The following is a 19321-nucleotide window of genomic DNA, read 5'->3' as shown; positions in this document are numbered from 1 at the left end:
CAGCCTCCTGAGTAGATGCGATTATAGGCATGCACCAACACTAATAGGGCTATTTGTTTTTTTGTTACTTGTCAAATTGTTTGTGTTTCTGAATATTAGACCTTTGTTGGATGCATAGCTTGCAAATATTTTCTCCCATTCTGTAGGTTGTCTGTTTACTCTGTTGATAGCTTCTTTTGCCATGTGCAGAAGCTCTTTAGTTTAATTAGGTCCCACTCGTCCATTTTTGTTTTAGTTGCAATTGCTTTAGGGGACTTAGCTATAAATTATTTCCCAAAGCTCATGTCCAGAACAATGTTTCTCAGGTTTTCTTTCAGAATTCTTATAGTTTGAAGTCTTACATTTAAGTCTTTAATCCATCTTGATTTAATTTTTGTATATGGTGAAATACAGGGGTCCAGTTTCATTCTTCCTCATATGGTTAGCTATCCCAGCAGCCATCGGGAGTCCTTTCCCCATTGCTTATTTTTGCAAACTTTGTCAAAGATCACATAACTGTATGTGTGTGGCTTTATTTCTGGGTTCTTTATTCTGTTCCATTGGTCTATGTGTCTGTTTTTGGATTAACACCATGCTGTTTTGATTACTATAATCTTTTACTATAGTTTGAAGTCAGGTAATGTGCTGCCTCTGGCTTTGTTCACTTTGTTTAGGATTGCTTTGGCTATTTAGGCTATTTTTTGCTATATGGATTTTAGAATAGTTTTTTCTATTTCAGTGAAAAATGACATTGGTGGTTTGATAGGAATATCATTGAATCTGTAGATTGCTTTGGGCAGTATGGCCATTTTAATGATATGGATTATTCCAATCCATGAGCACGGAATGTTTTTTCATTTGTTTGTATTATCTATAATTTCTTTCAATAACATTGATCTTTCACCTCCTTGGTGATTCCTAGTATTTTTGGTATTCCTGGTACTTTTTTTGTGGCTATTGTAAATGGGATTATGTTCTTTATTCAGCTCTGAGCTTGAACATTATTAGTGTATAGAAATGCTACTGATTTTTGTGCATTGATTTTGTACCTTGAAACTACTAAAGCCATTTATCAGTTGTAGGTATCTTTTGGTGGAGTCTTTAGAGTTTTCTAGATATAGAATCATATTGTCAATGAAGAGAGAGAGTTTGACTTCTTTTCCTATGTCGATCCCTTTTATTTCTTCTCTTGCCTGATTGCCCTGGCTGGGACTTCTAGTACTACGTGGAATTGGAGTGGTGAGAATGGGCATTCTTATCTTTTTCCAGTTTTCAAGGGAAATGCTTTCAGCTTTTGCCTGTTCAGTATGATGTTGGCTGTGAGTTTGTCATAGATGGCTCTTATAATTTTGGGGTATGTTCCTTTGATGTCTAGTTTGTTGAGGGTTTTGATCACGGATGTTGGATTTTTATCAAAAGCTTTTTGCATGTCTATTGAGATGATCATATGGTTTTTGTTTTAAATTTTCTTTATGTGATCAATCACATTTATTGATTTGTGTATGTGGACCCAACCTTGCCTTCCAGGAATGAAGCCTACTTGATCATGGTGAATTAACTCTTCGACGTGCTGCTGGATTTGGTTTGCTAGTATTTTGTTGAGGATCTTTGCATCTATGTTCATCAGGGATATCGGCCTGTAGTTTTCTTGTTTTTATTGTGTTTTTGTCAGGTGTTGGTATCAGGTGCTTTGTAGAATGAGTTAGAGAGGAGTCCCTCCTCCTCAATATTTTAGAATAGTTTCAGTAGAATTAAAGCCAACTCTTCTTTGTACATCCGGTAGAATTCAACAGTGAATCTGTCTGGTCTTGGACTTTTTTGTTGGCAGGTTTTTATTACTGATATAATTTCAGAACTTGATATTGGTCTGTTCAGGGTTTCATTTTCTCTCTGATTTAATCTTGGGAGAGTGTGTGTTTCCAGGAATTTATCAATTTCTTCTAGATTTTCTAGTTTGTGTGTAGAGAGGTGTTTGTAGTAGTCTCTGAGGATCTTTTGTATTCCTGTGCAGTTGGTTATAATGTCACCTTTGTTGTTTCTCATTGTGCTTATTTAGATCTTCTTTCTTTTTTTCTTTGTTAATCTAGCTAGCAGTCTATCGATCTTGTTTATCCTTTCAGAAACCACTTTTTGTTTTGTTGATTCTTTGTATGGATGTTTGGGTCTTAATCTCATCAATTATGCTCTGATTTTAATTATTTCTTTTCTTTTGATAGCTTTGGGGTTATTTTGTTCTTGTTTTTCTAGTTCCTCTAGGTCTAATGTTAAATCATTAATTTGAGGTCTTTTTTTTTTTTTAACTTTTTGAGGTAGGCATTTAGTGCTATGAACTTTCCTTTTAACATTGCTTTTGCTGTATCCCAGAGATTTTGGTATTTTCTATCTCGGTTTTCATTTATTTCAAATAAGTTTTTGATTCTTGTGTTATTTACCCAAAAGTTATCCAGAAATAAGTTGTTTAATTTCCATGTAATTTTATGGTTTTGAGAGATCTTCTTTGTATTGATTTCTATTTTTACTCCACTGTGGTCCAAGAGGATGGTTGGTACAATTTCAATATTTTTTAGTTTATTGAGACTTACTTTACGACTGAGCATGGGGTTGATCTTGGATTAGGTTCTATGTGCAAATGAGAAGAATGTATATTCTGGGGTTGATGGGTGGGGCATTCTGTAGATATCTATTAGGTCCAGCTGGTCTAATGTTAAATTTAAGTCCACAGTTTCTTTTGTTAGTTTTCTGCCTTGATGACCTAACACTGTCAGTGGGGTGTTGAAGTCCCCCACTCTTATTGTGTGATTGTCTAAGTGTTTTCATAGGTCTGGAAGTACTTGTTTTATGAATCTTGGTGTTCCAATATTCGGTGCATGTATATTTAGGATAGTTAAGTCTTCCTGTTGAACTGAACCATTTGTCATTATGTAATACCCTCCTTTGTCCTTTTGTGTAGAGTTAATCTTTCTGACTCTGTCCCCAGATTATTGATAGCATATCTCATTTGGGACTTGCTTTTACATTTCCTAGGGTAGCTATTTCTCTCTCCCATTCTCAGTTACTATTCCAGTCTCTTGACCAACCACCACTCCTCATATCTTAGTAGACAGCCTCATGTTGGTTGAGAAAATAAAGGTTGTTATTACTCTATTCCTAAAACTTGTCTGTGTTTGAGAGTATATCTTATAAGTTATATATAAAGTTTAATATATACAGTCATGTGCTATATAATGACATTTTGGCTAACAGTGAATTATATATATGATGGTGAGGCCATAAGATTATAATTAAGCTGAAAAATTCCTATGGCCCAGTGATATTGTACCCATATTGTAACTTGTTAGCACAAGGCATTACTCACGTGTTTATGGTGATGTTGATGTAACCTAGTATACTACCAATTGTATAAAAGTCTAGCACATATGATTATGTATAGTGTATAATACCGATAATGATAACAAATGACTATGTTACCGATGTGCATATTTACTATACTTTTAAATCAGTATTTTAGAGCGTACTCTTCTACTTATTTTGCAAATAAGTTACTGTAAAACAGCCTCAGGCAGGTCCTTGAAGAGGTATTCCAAAAGAAGGCATTGTTATCTTAGATGACAGCTCCATGCATGTTATCGCCCCTGAAGACCTTCCAGTGGGACAAGATGTGGAGGAGATAGATGCATTTCTTGGGGCATATCATTCTCATTCAGTGATATGTGACCGTATTTTAATATTATGCAGTTTAGTAACTTGCGATATACGCATATCACATATACTATAATATATAATTTACGTTGTGATATAATTGTGATTAGGTATCTGTCAACTTTGTTAAAATAGAATCTTTTGAAATGTAATTTTCTATATATTAAACACAACTGTGTTAATCCATGTCTAGATGAAGGCTGTTTTTAGAGAAAGGGAGGTGCATAAATGCTGGAGGATAAAGTCCAGCCATTCAAGCAGAAGGAAATAGACACCAAAATGTAAAATGGAGAAACAGAGATTAATTGCTACATTCTGAAAGCAAGTAGAGCACAGTACTCAGTAATGACTTAGTGAAAAAGTTTATTTTGTACACTGAATAAGCATCACATCCACCAGGTGGGGCTCTAATATTCTTTTGGTTCAATGACTGAAAATCTGAGAATTTGCTGTTATCTTTAGAGAAAGGAAATATATCTCCCATATTAACTTCCAAGAAAATTCGCCTGAGATAGGATTACACCTCTAATAAGCATTATCATTGTTTAATATCTTTTAATACCATTAGTTGATTTATATAGAAAACAGTCAATTTGCTGAAAATTGAGGCATTCAAATAGTTGAATTAAATCAGTTCCAGTAGTTCTGAGTTAAATCCTTTTGTGAGCCTTCTTTTGAGGAAACAAAGACATATTTATACAAAAACGGATGCATTTTTGCTACGGTGATGTTGCATCTTTGGATTTACTGACATAGTTTAGAATGTCAATTATTTAAAATTATATTAAATCATGTGAAATTTATCACAGCTGCAATATACTCAGCCCAATATAGTTGTCTGAATAGGTTACATTTTTAGTGTTGAAAATCAAAATTTTTCAGGGCTGGGATGTGAGTTCTTTAAGAAATACATTTTGCTTCTATTTTTCTGAGATTTAGATTTGGAAACCTGAGCCTCTTCTTGGACTCCTTTCCCCATGACTCATAACTTTTGTTCAACCTGGAAAGAATGCCAGCTTGGGAAGATAGATTTGAATTTTGATTTTGAGGGTAGGTGGATCTAAATCGTAGAGTTGAGATTGAGCTGGATTAGATAGATGTATCATAGAGTGGAAGAGTCCCGAGTTAGGATCAGAAGCCATAGTTTGATGTCCCAAGTCAGCCAGTCATCAAACATCACTAGTGGCAATAAAGATAATTGCTAACTTTCACCAAATGTTTCTGGTCATTAACTCATCTTGTCCTCCTGTTAGCCTCTGGGTCTGGCTGAGGGTCTGTTTGGCTGAGGACAATTCCTTTTTTTTTTTTTAAATTAATTTTTAAGTTGAAAAAATTATATGTGTTTATTGTGTACAACGTAAAGTTTTGAAATATGTATGCATTGTGGACTGGCCAAATGGAGTCAGTTAATGTATGTATTAACTCACATCCTTAGTTTTTGTGGTGAGGACACAAATTTACTCTTAGCAATGTTGAAGAGTACATTGCACTGCTATTGACTAAAGTCACCCTGTTGTATAATAAATCTCTTAAACTTACTCCTCCTGATTGACTGAAATTTTGTACCTTTTGATCAACATCTCCCCAACTCCGGCCCCTGCTCCCACTGTCCCCCCTGACCCCACCCAAACCATTTCAGACCCTGGTTACCACCATTCTACTCTCTACTTTTGTGAGTTCAGCTTGTTTAGATACCACATGTAAGTGAGATCATATGATATTTATTTGCCTTTCTATACCTGGCTTATTTCACTTAACATAGTGTCTTCCAGGTTCAGGTTCGTCCATGTTGTTGCATATTACAGGATTTACTTCTCTTTTAAGGTTGAATAATATACCATTGTGTACATACAGCACATTTTCTTTTCTTTTTTTTTTTTTTTTTCCTTTTTTTGAGACGGAGTTTCACTCTGTCCCCCAGGCTGGAGTGCAGTGGTGCCATCTCAGCTCACTGCAACCTCTGCCTCCCAGGTTCAAGTGATTCTCCTGCGATTCTCAAGTGATTCTCATCCTAGCCTCCTGAGTAGCTGGGATTTTAGGCATGCACCACCATGAGCAGCTAATGTTTTATTTTATTTTTTGTATTTTTGGTAGAAATGCCATGTTAGCCAGGCTGGTCTCAAACTCCTGACCTCAAGGGATCTACACACCTCGGCCACCCCACACCACATTTTCTTTATCAATTCATGGTTGAATGATGGCCACTTAGGTTGACTCCATATCATGACTATTGTGAATATCACCGCAGTGATCATGAGAGTGTAAATGTCTCTTGGACATACTGATTTCATTTTCTTTGTACTATGCCCAGACATGGAATTTCTGGACCACATGGTAGTTCTGTTTTTAATATCGTGAGAAATCTTCATACATTTGCCCGTGATGGGTTTGCTAATTTACATTCCTACCAACAGTGTGCAAGGCTTCCCTTTTCTCCACATGCAGCTGAGAACGATTCTCCAGAGGGGGCAACTGAGTGCTTAGCAGCCAACACTCATGGCAGCCAGGGACAGGTGTCCAGCATGTCTTTCTTTGTTCCTAGGGTCAACCATTGCACAGCTCCACAGGTACAAACATGTGCATGATATCTAGAGCTGTGTAACACCACACTCCTGTTTATACCAGTCTTTCTAAATAGAGAAAGTGTTTTAAAATGTAAGCATTAGCAAATGTTTCTTACCAGTATATGGATTCCAGCAAAACATAAGTACATGAAGAGACAGTCCAAGTTGACCTCAGCAGAGCTATCTGCCCTTTATTCACATTTGTAGCTAAAACATTAAAAGTATTAGACGTGCTTGTTTAAAAATTAGATGTATTTATGATACCTGTTAACATAGCCAGTGATGGAAAAAATTTCTGAAGAGACTACAAGGGGTAAGAACCCGTAATCCCATCCACCTTTGAAGTGAGGCTGGCTCAACTGTTGGTGAAAAACCAGCCAAGAAGGCAAAGAAAGCAAGTTCCAGAAGACACAATAGTAGCAATGACTAGTCATTGAGTTGGGAAGCTCTGTGTGAGATGCTTTACATTGCTTCTCTCCTATATGTCCCCCATTGGAGCAAGCAGAGATTACCAAACCCGGTTTACAAGTAAGGTGACGTGATTTGCCCAAGGACACATAGCAATGGCAACAGCCAGGCATTCAACACTGTTAAATGAGAACTTCTGTTTTGGGAAATGAAGGCATCCTCCTGGGAAATGGGGAGCCTCGGAGCAGACAGCACTCAGAGACTGGCCAAGGAAGCAGACACTTGAGAGAACTCAGTCAAGGTAATGGAGAGAAAGAATTACACCTACTGAACATTTAGTATGTGCCAGACTCTGGATACACGTTGAGCAATCCCACGTGAGGTAGGGAGGAAGGACACAGCCTTTGGATTAAGTCACCAGAGTTCCCATCCTGATTCTGTCATTTCTGACAGACAGTTCAGAGCAAGTTACTAAATCCTCTCTAGCCCTCTAAAGTTCAGCTTCCAACTTTTATTTTTATTTATGTATTTTGAAATTTTAATTTTTTGAGATGGAGTCTTGCTCTGTCGCCCAGGCTGGAGGGCAGTGGTGTGATCTCGGCTCACTGCAACCTCGGTTTCCTGTCTTCAAGTGATTCTCCTGCTTCGCCTCCTGTGTAGCTGGGACTAAGAGTGCCTGCCACCACGACAGCTCATTTTTGTATTTTTCTTTTTTTTTTAAGTAGAGACGGGGTTTCACCATGTTGGCCAGGCTGTTCTCAAACTCCTGACCTCAGGTGATCCGCCTGTTTCAGCCTCCCAAAGTGCTGGGATTACAGGTGTGAGCCACCACACCTGGTCAGTTTCCAACTTTTAAAATGGGTATACTTGCCCCTACTTGATGGAGCATTTCCAAAGACTTATTGAGATAACCTGCATAAAGTGCTTCCTAGGCAGAACAGAGGGAATTGCTTCCCCAAACTATAGGGCTGGTGAGAGGTAAAGAAGAAATTCCAAGGCACCTCTTTCTGGTCCCAAATCCCTGGCTCTTCTGATGACAATGCCCCATAGAGACAAAACAAAGATGAAACTTGAGCTCAGGGGCTGAGCTTATGTCTCTGTATCATCTACTGGTATTATCTCCCATTGCTTGATTCTGCTTCAGCCACAGAAGTTTCTTGAACACACATGCTTGCTCCAGCCTTTGAGTGCTGCTATTAGCTGTTCCCTTTATTTAGGACTCCTTCCCCCAAGCTGCTTGACATATTCCCTCATTCTCTTCAAGTATTTGCTGAAATTTCATCTCTGCATTGAGGTATATCTTCACCATCTGATTTAAATCTGCATTCTTACCACAAGCAGAATTCCCAGTGTACTTTTTCTTTTTTCCAAAAACTCCAAGAGAGAGGTATTCTTGTTGTTGTTTTTCTTTTCCTCCTTGATGTATTCCCAGTGCCTAGAATGGTGCCTGGGACATAGTAACCACTTAATATCTGATGAGCAAGTGTTGAATGAATTAGTAAATATGAAGGGAGGACCTAAGGAAGATAAGAGCAAGACCACTCCTAAAAGTTGAAGAAATTGTGATTATTGAGTTTTGAGGCTAACGGTGTTAGGACAATATAAAGTTTAGTTATTTAATGGAAGTCTGAAGTCAGATTCCACTGCAGGGAAGCCTGAATTTCTGCTGAATTGCACAGTATAAAGTAGAACTTCTTACTCCCTGCCTATGAATTAAGATCATCCCCAGGTTTCAAACACTGGCCTGTATATTTTTATTCTTCTCGTCAACAAATATTTATTGACACCACTGCTGGAACCCAAGTCCTAGGGATGCAAAAATGAACAAAACACTGTCCCAGCCTTCACAGAGCTCACAGTTTACTGAAGGAAATAGGTAAATACAGATCATTATTTTATTTTAGTATTTATTTATTTTTAAAATTTCAACTTTTATTTTAGATTCGGGGGTACATGTGCAGGTTTGTTCAATGGGTATTTTGAATCTTGCTGAGATTGGGAGTATCATTGATCCTATCACTCAGTTTGTGAGCATAGTACACAATAGATAGTTTCTCAGCCCTTACAGTTTTCCCTCCTCCCCCTCTATAGTCCCAAGTTTCTATTGGTCCCATCCTTGTATATGTGTGTACTCAATGTTTAGCTTCCACTTGTAAGTGAGAACATGCAGTATTGGTTTTCTGTTCCTGAGTTAATTCTCTTAGCATAATGGCCTCCAGCTGCGTCCATGTTGCTGCAAAGGACATGACTTTATTCTTTTTTTAATGGCGGCATCATATTGCATGGTGTGTATGTACCGCATTTTCTTTATCTAATCCACCATCAATGGGAACCTAGGTTGATTTCATATCTTTGCTATTGCGAATGGTGCTGTGGTGAACATATGAATACAAGTGTCTTTTTGGTAGAATGATTTATTTTCCTTGGGTATTTATTCAGTAATGGGATAGCTTGGCTGAATGGTGGCTGTGTCTCCAAACTACTTTCCACAGTGGCTGAGCTAATGTACATTCCCACCAACAGTGTATACGTGTTTTCTTTTCTCTGCAACCTTGCCCACATCTGTTACTTTTTGACTTTTCATTAATAGCCATTCTGACCTGCGTGAGATGGTGGGAAATTATAGGAGCTATAATTCAAGATGAGATTTGGGTAGGGTCACAGGAAAACCATATCAACATCCAAACTGAATTTTGAATGGGGTTCTATTCTGTCTCTATAGAGGCTACAACAAGAATAGCTTTCTGGAAATTTCAAGACAAAATTCCTTCCCTGTTGTTTACACCTTATAATTGTTCAAAAATATTTGGTAGATCAGTTTATTTATAACCCTGGTAGAACAGTTGTCATTGACAGCATTCAAGCTGTCTGCCAGCTCTTGCCTTCCCAGCTTCACCCAGTTCTGAAATCAGTCCTGAACTTCCAGGGATCAGGAATTAAATGTGTCTTGGCACCCAGTGTATTTAGCCAAGCCATCTGCATGCATCTATCTACTGAGTCCCAGCCCTTTTAGTCCCTTTGAGACAATCCAGTACATATTCTGCTTCAATTTTTCTCCTGAGCCAGAAGTTTTGATCTAAAGCATGTTTCTATTGGAGAAACATGTTCCCAGCCTGTGTTCTGCTCTCTGTTGATCCAAGCACTAACCACATGGTCTGCTGATGGACTGATTGCTTAAGATTGTGCTTATTGCCTGACCAGCTGTGTGATGTCTCACCATTCAGATAAAACTCAACTGGATATTGATGTCTGTCGCAAGCAAGCAGGGTTTACCATGCTCATTTGAAGATAGTACATTGGACTTTTTGGATACCGTATGTGGGGACTAAGCCTACAGTTTTTGCAACTTCCTCAACCCCACCTTTCTCAGTCTTGAGTTTTGGATTCATCCTTCATTTGTTTCCCAACGTACATGTGTACTCCTTTACTTTCTGAATGCACCCACAAACACAAACACTTTAATTCTAGCTGTTACTCTGTTGTTGTTGTTCAAAGCTGTGTTACTTTTATCCTCTTGTGCCTTATGGCAGAGCCTGACAACTTATTTTACCTATGAGTTGAAATTTTGTCTTTTCCTTGACTAATTTCTTATGTCATGATTCTACATTATGTTTATCTACCCAATAGGCCAGAGCATTACCAAAATATACTTCCTCGTCATATTTGCCTCCAGACATAGCAATCTGGTAACCATCGATGAGAACCCCTAGACCTCCTTTCTTAGTGCATACAGGTGGGATTTACATCATGAGGGGTATAAATATCAGGGGTCCTTGATGGCCCCAGATCTCCCCTGACTCTCCCAAAAGATGCCTTCAGGGCAACTGTCTCTTGTATTTGATATATATTTCTGTGTAACTAATTACCCTACAACTTAGTGGCACCAAACAATAAACATTATCACACACAGTTCCTGGTGATCAGGAATTCAGAGCAGTTTAGGCGGGTGTTTCTGGCTCAGGGTCTCTGATGAGGGTGTAGTCAAGACGACAACCAGAATTGTAGTCATTGTCGGGCTTAACTGGGGATAGAAGATCTTTTTCCAAGATGGTTCACTCATCTGGCTGTTGGCAAAGGTCTCAGTTTGCCACCATGTGGGCTCTCCATAGGCTTCTGAGTGTCCTAACAATATGGCAGCTGGTTTCCTTCCCCCAGAGGGAGTGATCCGAGAGCAAGCAAGGCAGAGGCAGCTAGCTTTTATAACCCAGCCTCGGAAGTCACACGTTGCCATTTCTACAATATGCTGTTGGTGCCACAGGTCAGTCCCATTCACTGTGGGAGGGGACGACACAGGATGTAAAGGCTGGGAGGTGGAGATCTCTAGGGACGTCTTGGGGGTGGACTCTGACACCTCTTTAGCTTAAGATTCCATCAATTCAGGTGCAAGACTACACCATGCAGCTCTCGTTTCTCCTCCAGGTCATGCCGTAGGACACCGAATAGTTGGATTAGCTGCTCTTGACTTGCCAGTTAGCTGTGATGAGGCGAGACTGGGATGTCAGGGTATAAACCCAGTCGCTGTAGGGTGACTGCGTATAGGCAGGGCTGTTGCCTAAGAACAGTGTAGAGATGAGGATGACTGAAGGACATCTTCAGCATTCCCTTACTCCAAGAGCAGAATCCAAGAAGAGAGAAAATGACAGAAAAAGGATGGGAAAGAAAAAAAAAAGAAGAAGAAAAGTAGGCTGCCGAATTTTTTGTTTTCTTTCTTTCTTCCTTTCTTTTTTTTTGTTTTTTTTTCCTGAGACAGTTTCGCTCTGTCACCCAGGCTGGAGTGCAATGGCGCCATCTCGACTCATTGCAGCCTCCACCTCTCAGGTTCAAGCGATTCTCCTGCCTCAGGCTCCTGAGTAGCTGAATTACAGGCATGCACCACCACACCCAGCTACTTTTTTTTTGTATTTTTAGTAGAGAAGGGGCTTCTCCATGTTGGTCAGGCTGGTTTCAAATTCCTGACCTCAGGGGACCCGACCGTCTCCGCCTCAAGTGCTGGGATTACAGGCGTGAGCCACCTAACTTTTTCTACAGCCTAGACCTTTTTCTAGGGCCGAGCCCAGTCTAGGTCTCTTCGTCTCCACACTTGGCAGATGTCAGGATTGCAGAATGGGCTTCGGCCAGCAGAGGGCAGGCTTCTACGACCCAGAGACTGCCTTTTAACTTCTTTAGAATAAAGGAGAAATAGAACCATAAAATTTCAGAGTTGAAAGGGACCTGACAAAGTTCTATACTAAGACTTCCTTATTTCACAGAGGATTAAACTGAAGCCCAGAGAAGTGAAAGTAGCTTATCTAAGTTCTGTCACCCTGCAAATGGCATAGTTGAGATTTGAACTCTTAGCTCCTTGACCGTTTTTGCTTTCATTATACTAAAACACTTCTCATCTAATTCAGTTGGCTTGAAAATCAGTCAGAGCTCTTCCCTTGTTGACCTAGCCCATCACATTTTAGACACATAGGGAGGATTAGGCTTACTTTACTATTTCTCAAATTTGAGCAAAAGGGTAATAACATTTTTGATATTTTAATTTTTGACTTAAATTGCTTTTACATTTTTATTATTTTACCTAATGCATAAAAATATAAAACTAGAGAGAACATCCTATGTTTACAACTTTTATAAAATGATTTATTAAAATCAAATTTGTAAAGTTAATACAAATAAAAATTTAAAAGCTGATAAATTTACAACATTAAAGGATGGTGTTATTTTGCTGACACTACATGGCTATTTACCACTGAATCTGGTAATGAGCATGCTGTGCCTATACTCCCATGTGCTCTGTGGTTAATCAATTTTCCCATTATATGATTTTACTTATGCCATGACAAACTGTCATCTGTATAGTGAGTCATTTTAGCATCATTTTCTTTTCATTAAGTGAGAATGCTTCATTTATTGATTAATCTCACTTCTTTTCCCATTATCTGGATGATTCTCCAACATAACTACAAACAAAAATGCAAACATGAACAATGAAATCTGGAAAGGGAGTTGGTTATAAGGTGATTACCCAAAGGAGCTATTTACATTAACACAAGGATTGAAATGAAAACATACTCCAAACAACAACAACAACAACAACAACAACAAACAGAGAGCTCGCAGCTCCACCCAGAATGTTCACAGACCCTTCAGCATCCACATGCTGCAATTAGAGGAGACATTGCATAATACATTTGACTTTAGTCCTGATAGTATATTCTAGACATGATGTTATATGTTGTCTGAACAACAGTTATCTTGATTTCAAAGGAAAAAAGAAGTGCCATTAACATTTGTTTGATTGTCAGTGACAATGTCTTAAACTGAAGAGCTAATGAATGAATGCACAGAAAACACAGGCGTGTCTTTGCTTTTCCTCGAGTCACCGAGATTAAAGGTATACCCTGTGGAAGGTGACAGAGTTAGGGCAGAAGGCTAGGTATCCCAGACAGCTCAATAGCAGGCTGTATTGTCTGTTACAGGGCACATCCTTTGAACTTGTGTTGACTCAGCCCCGTTGGAAAACTGAACAAACTAAGACTTGACCAAAACCAGATGTTCTGTGTGACCTGTGCTTCGGGCACAGTGTGCTGCAGTTAACAAATGACGCCTTTTGAATTAATCTAAATATAAAGGCTTCCTGCCAGGACAGTCTCCCAAAACTTATTCGACTTGGCATGTTTTTGGTGTAAAAATATCAGACCACCAGAGCTACAGAGCAGCATTTCATCAGCAGGGTTACAAGTCAGAGTAGAGCCTGCATAATTGAAGCTATGTTCCCTTTGACCAATGGTTATCATTTCGCAATGCGTATATATATCAAAACATCAAACAGTAAACCTTAAATACATACAAATTTTATTTGTCAATGATACCTCAATAGAGCAGTTAAAAAAGAAGAATGGAGCTTGTGACTCAGCCTCCAGTATTACCCCTTCTGCTCGCAGGCATTACGCTTCTACCAGCCGGTGGGTGGAGGCAGAACGCGTTGTTCCCATCATGCTGCAACTTCGGTGGAGAAAAATAGGCAAATGAGGGGTTGAAACTGAATTAATTAAGCCCAACACATTTCAGTGAAAAATTTAAAGGTGTGAATGTTTCAGAAGTTTAGAGGAACATTGTAGATTCACACCCCATCTCCACCTGTTGACATATTTCTCCTTGTTTAGACTTATCTCCAAAGTTGCTTTTCCCTGATGCCTTTCTGATTCCCACCAGATAGGGTTTCAGCCACTGTGGGACTTAAGTCACTGCTTTTTTTTGTGTTGTAATTACCAGTTTACATGTCATGACCCTTGAAGGTGAGCTATTTCTTACAAGACACACTATCCTCAGAGTGCTTTTTGGATAATATGAACTTGATGAGAACTGATTAGATCACAGAAAACTCTGAATGGCAACCAGATATTTGCTATGTGATACCTTCATTTAGGGCTAATTTCATTTTCTTAGTGAGGTTCAAAAGCGAAATATCATCCCAGATAGTGTTGGGCTCATAAAATAGGCAAAAGAGGGAATAGGGAGCTTCAGCTTTGGCCTCATCATCATGATCCAAGAAGATAGCTGCTTTCAAGAACAGCTGAGCAACACTTTTCGTGTTTAGGGGAAGTGTGCACTCTGGTAATGGAATATCAGGCCTTTGGTGGTGGGCTCTAACGCTGCTGGTCTGCCCCTCTGACTATCCTCCCTGTCTAACCAGGTACACTCTTGGCTTGACTTGCTTTTTGTATTGGATCCTCTCTTGGCAATAGCCTCTCCCCTGGGAACAGAGGTTGGTAGTCGGACTCATAGCAGAAAGGTTTTGGAGAGGGAAACACATGACAGGAGGGTGAGAATCCTGGCATTTTGTCACTTAGGGACTGACAAGAAATGAAATAGTCACCCTGGACAAGTCGTGGAGCTCAGAATGATCATTGCCCTCTAATTTCACTACTCCTTCTGCCTCCTCACTTCTGCCCTTGCAGGACAGTAAATGGAGTTAATCAAAGCTCTTGATTGCAGAAGAAGGCTATGATTAAGAGTTAATAACCAATCATGGCTACAGAACTTCTTGCCAGCAGATGCTGGGCAGGTCAAGGTTAGTGCTGGATGTACAGCACTTGCCTCAACAATGTTGCTGATTGGTATTATTAGTTATCTCAGATGTGTGATAAAGGACATCCTTTTCCTTCTAAGAATTATGGGAAGTGGAAGTTGGGTAAGTGATTTTCTTAGGTAGGGGTAGGGAAAGGTAAGAGGAAAAGGAAGTCCCCAGATACAGACTCACTAATCTTAGCATTGTCGTGGAACTTAGAGGTCACGGAGTTCAACCTCCCATCTATTTGACAAATATTGAGTGTCTACGATGTGTTAGTACTGGGAGTACCATAGTGAATAAACCAGATAAAACCCAGCCTGCATGGATCTTACATTCTAGTAGAGAGGAGACCGATGAGTACATGCACAACTAAACTGTGTGATATAGCAGAAAATTTGCAAAAGTAAGATTTTTTTTTTTTGTCTTAAAGAGGGCTCTCCAGATTATTTAAACATCAGACCCCACAGAATTGAGATCTATCCCTATTGTTAGGTAATTATTTTAATACTATTTATTTAAATTTAGAAAAAAATAAGGAAGAAAACGGAAGTGGCTGATAACTCAGTTTTCACCAGAAATACACCATTAATGTTACAAAACACAACAAACAGAAATAAAAACTAAATCAATACATGCACCCAGTAAGACAATGCAACATTCAATTAAAGTGAAGAGTAAAAATTTCTAAGCCCACTCAGAGTCCCTGAAGGTCCTATCCTTAAAAGTAACTATTAATTTTCTTTTGCATTCAAACAGAAAAAACTGCATACACAATATAATAAGTATTATACACATTAGAAGCTTTAAAATTTTTATTTCACACTGCTATAAACCCTGCCTTTTTGTAATGTATATTTAGAAGACATCTGCATATTTGCAAATCATTCTTATCATCTGCCTAGTATTTCATATATATCATATTCAAATGATGTATATCAAAATACCATATTCATATGATATGTATCATACTTGTATTTTATATTTCTAACTTACTGAATTCATTATTGATATGTCATTTCTATTTTTCTGTTAAAAATAATGATGTAGCAAATATCTTTTGATAAAGATGTGATCAAATTATAAATTCATAAGACAAAGAAGCAAAAAAATATGACCCAGAATGAGGAGGAAAAAATGAATTAATTGATACCAATCCAGAACTGACATAGATGTTAAATTCAATAGACAAGGACATTAAAATAGTTCTAACTGTATCCCATATGTTAGAGTAGCTAATGGAGAGACTGAATATGTTAAATAGACATGTAAAATATGAAAAGACCTAAATTGAATATCTAGACATAAAAATTACAGTCTCTGAGATGAAACATACACTAGATAGAATTGACATCCAATAATCTATGGCCAAAATATGTAGTAGTAATTTTGAAGATTTAGCAATAGAACCCATTCTAAACAAGATGTAGAGACAAAAAAAGACCTAAAAAAACAGGACATCAATGAGCTGTGAGGCAACTTCAGGTGAATGAATGTACATGTAATTGGAGTTCCTGTAGGAAGAATAGGGCTGTGTGTGTGTGTGTGTGTGTGTGTGTGTGTGTGTGGTGGGGGGGACGCAAAAAATTTGGAGAAACAATGGCTGAAAAATGTCCAAATTAGGTGAAAACTACAAATCCATAGGTTCAAGATACTCAACAAACCCTAAGCACAAGAAATATGAAGAAATCTATACTAAGACATCATAAAATGCACAAAACAAGTGATAAAGAAAAAATCTGTAAAGTAGCCAGAGGAGAAAAGAAGACATTTTATGTTACAGAAGAACAAAAATAAGAATAGCAGCATGTTTTCTTTGGAAATAAAGCAACAAGGAGATAGTAGAGCAACATCTTTAAAGTTCTAAAAACAAAAAACCCTTCCAACCAAGAAAAGTATACTCAGTAAAGATTTTTTTCATAAATGAAGGAGAAATAAAAACTTTTTGAGACAAGCAAAAGCTGAAAGAGTTTGTCAGCTATGCTGAAATAATTTATCAGCTAGACTCCACACTACGAGAAATGTTAATTGAACTTCTTTAAACAGAATAAAAATAATACTAGGTGGAATAGTAGAAACCTAGATCTGCCTAAAGAAATAAATAGCACTGAAAATGATAACTAAATGGATAAATATATAAAAATTTTCTTATTATTTCAGTGTCTTCAAAAGATAATTGCTTGTTTAAATTAAAATATTAACATCATAGTGTGGTGGTTTTAATCTGTGTAGAAGTAAAATGTATGACAAAAAAAGCACAAAGTCCAGGAGGGGAAAAATAGAAGTACACATGGTCCCTGACTTATAGTGATTGGTGATATGTTTTGGCTGTGTGTCCCTACCAAATCTCATGTTGAACTGTAGTCCCCCAGTGTTGGAGATGGGGCCTGGTGGGAGGTGGTTGGATCTCAGGAATGGATTTCTTATGAATGCTTTAGCACCATCCCCTTGGTGCTATTCTTGTGATAGTGAGTTCTCGTGAGATATGATTGTTTAAAAGTGTGCAGCACCTCCCACTTCCCCCACTCTTGCTCCTGCTCTGGCTATGTGATGTGTGTTCCCCTTTCACCTTCTGCCATGATTTTAAGTTTCCTGAGGTTTTCCCAGAAGCTGAGCAGATGACAGCATAATGCTTTTTCTTTATAAACTACTGAGTCTCAGGTATTTCTTTACAGTAGTGCAAGAATGGGCTAATACAAAAAATTGGTACCAAGGAGTAGGGCATTGCTGTAAAGATAACTGAAAATGTGGAAGCAACTTTGGGACTGGGTAATGAGCAGAGGTCAGAAGAGTATGGAGGGCTCAGAAGACGACAGGAAGACAAGGGAAAATTTGAAACTTCCTAGAGACTGATTGAATGGTTATGACCAAAATGCCGTTAGTGATATGGACAGTGAAGTCCAGGCTGATAAGGTCTCAGATAGAAATGAAGAACTTATTGGGAACTGGATTAAAGATCACTCTTGCCTTACCTTAGCAAAGAACTTGACTGCATTGTGCCCTTGCCTTAGGGATCTGTGGAACTTTGAACTTGAAAGTGATGACTTAGGGTATTTGGGGGAAATAAATTTCTAAGCAGTAAAGTTTTCAAGAAATGACCTGGCTGCTTCTAACAGCCTATGCTCATATGTGTGAGCAAAAAAATTGACCTAAAGTTGGAACTTATACTTAAAGGGGAAGCAGAGTGTAAGAGTTTGGAAAATTTGCAGCCTGGCTATGTGGTAGAGAAGAAAAGACCATTTTTAGGAGAGAAATTAAAGCAGGCTGCAGTGTTGTGGGAAGTCAGGGACCCCGAACGGAGGGACTAGCTGGAGCCATGGCAGAAGAACATAAATTGTGAAGATTTCATGGACATTTATCACTTCCCTAATAATACTCTTATAATTTGTTATGCCTGTCTTTTCTTCAATCTCTGAACATAAATTGTGAAAATTTCATGGACATTTATCAGTTCCCAAATAATACTCTTATAATTTCTTATGCCTGTCTTTACTTCAATCTCTGAACATAAAATTGTAAAGATTTCATGGACATTTATCACTTCCCTAATAATACTCTTATAATTTCTTACGCCTGTCTTTACTTCAATCTCTGAACATAAATTGTGAAAATTTCATGGACATTTATTAGTTCCCAAATAATACTCTTATAATTTCTTATGCCTGTCTTACGTTAATCTCTTAATCCTGTTATCTTCATAAGCTGAGGTTGTACGTCACCTCAGGACCACTATTGCACAAATTGATTGTAAAACGTGTGTGTTCAAACAATATGAAATCAGTACACCTTGAAAATGAACAGAATAACAGCAATTTTAGGGAACAAGGGAAAACCACCATAAGATCTGACTGCTTGAGGGGTCTGTCAAAAAGAGCCATATTTTTCTTCTTGCAGAGAGCATATAAATGGACGTGCAAGTAGGAGAGATATCACTAAATTCTTTTCATAGCAAGGAATATAATATTAAGACCCTGGGAAAAGAATTGCATTCCTGGGGGGAGGTCTATAAATGGTCACTCTGGGATTGTCTGTCCTATGTGGTTGAGATAAGGACTGAGATACGCTCTGGTCTCCTGCAGTACCCTCAGGCTTACTAGGATTGGGAAACCCCAGCCCTGGTGAATTTGAGGTCAGACTGGTTCTCTGCTCTCAAACCCTGTTTTCTGTTAAGATGTTTATCAAGACAATACGTGCACTGCTGAACATAGACCATTATCAGGAGTTTCCGATTTTGCTCTGGTCCTGTTTCCTCAGAAATGTGATCTTTGCTCTGCCTTTTGCCCCTTGAAGCATGTAACCTACTCCCTGTTCGTACACCCCCTCCCCTTTTGAAATCCCTAATAAAAACTTGCTAGTTTTGCGACTCAGGTGGGCATCATGGACCTCCAGATATGTGATGTCACCCCTGGCGGCCCAGCTGTAAAATTCCTCTCTTTGTATTCTTTCTCTTTATTTCTGGACTGACTGACACTTAGGGAAAATAGAAAGAACCTACATTGAAATATTGGGGGCGGATTCCCCTGATACTGTACAAATTTGCATAAGTAAAAAGGAGCCAAATGCTAATAGCCAAGACAATGGGGAGAAGGCCTCAAAGACATTTCAGAGACCTTTG

This window comes from Chlorocebus sabaeus, chromosome 3, assembly GCF_047675955.1.
Source record: "Chlorocebus sabaeus isolate Y175 chromosome 3, mChlSab1.0.hap1, whole genome shotgun sequence".
Lineage (NCBI taxonomy): Eukaryota > Metazoa > Chordata > Mammalia > Primates > Cercopithecidae > Chlorocebus > Chlorocebus sabaeus.
Note: the sequence above shows the minus strand (reverse complement) of the source record.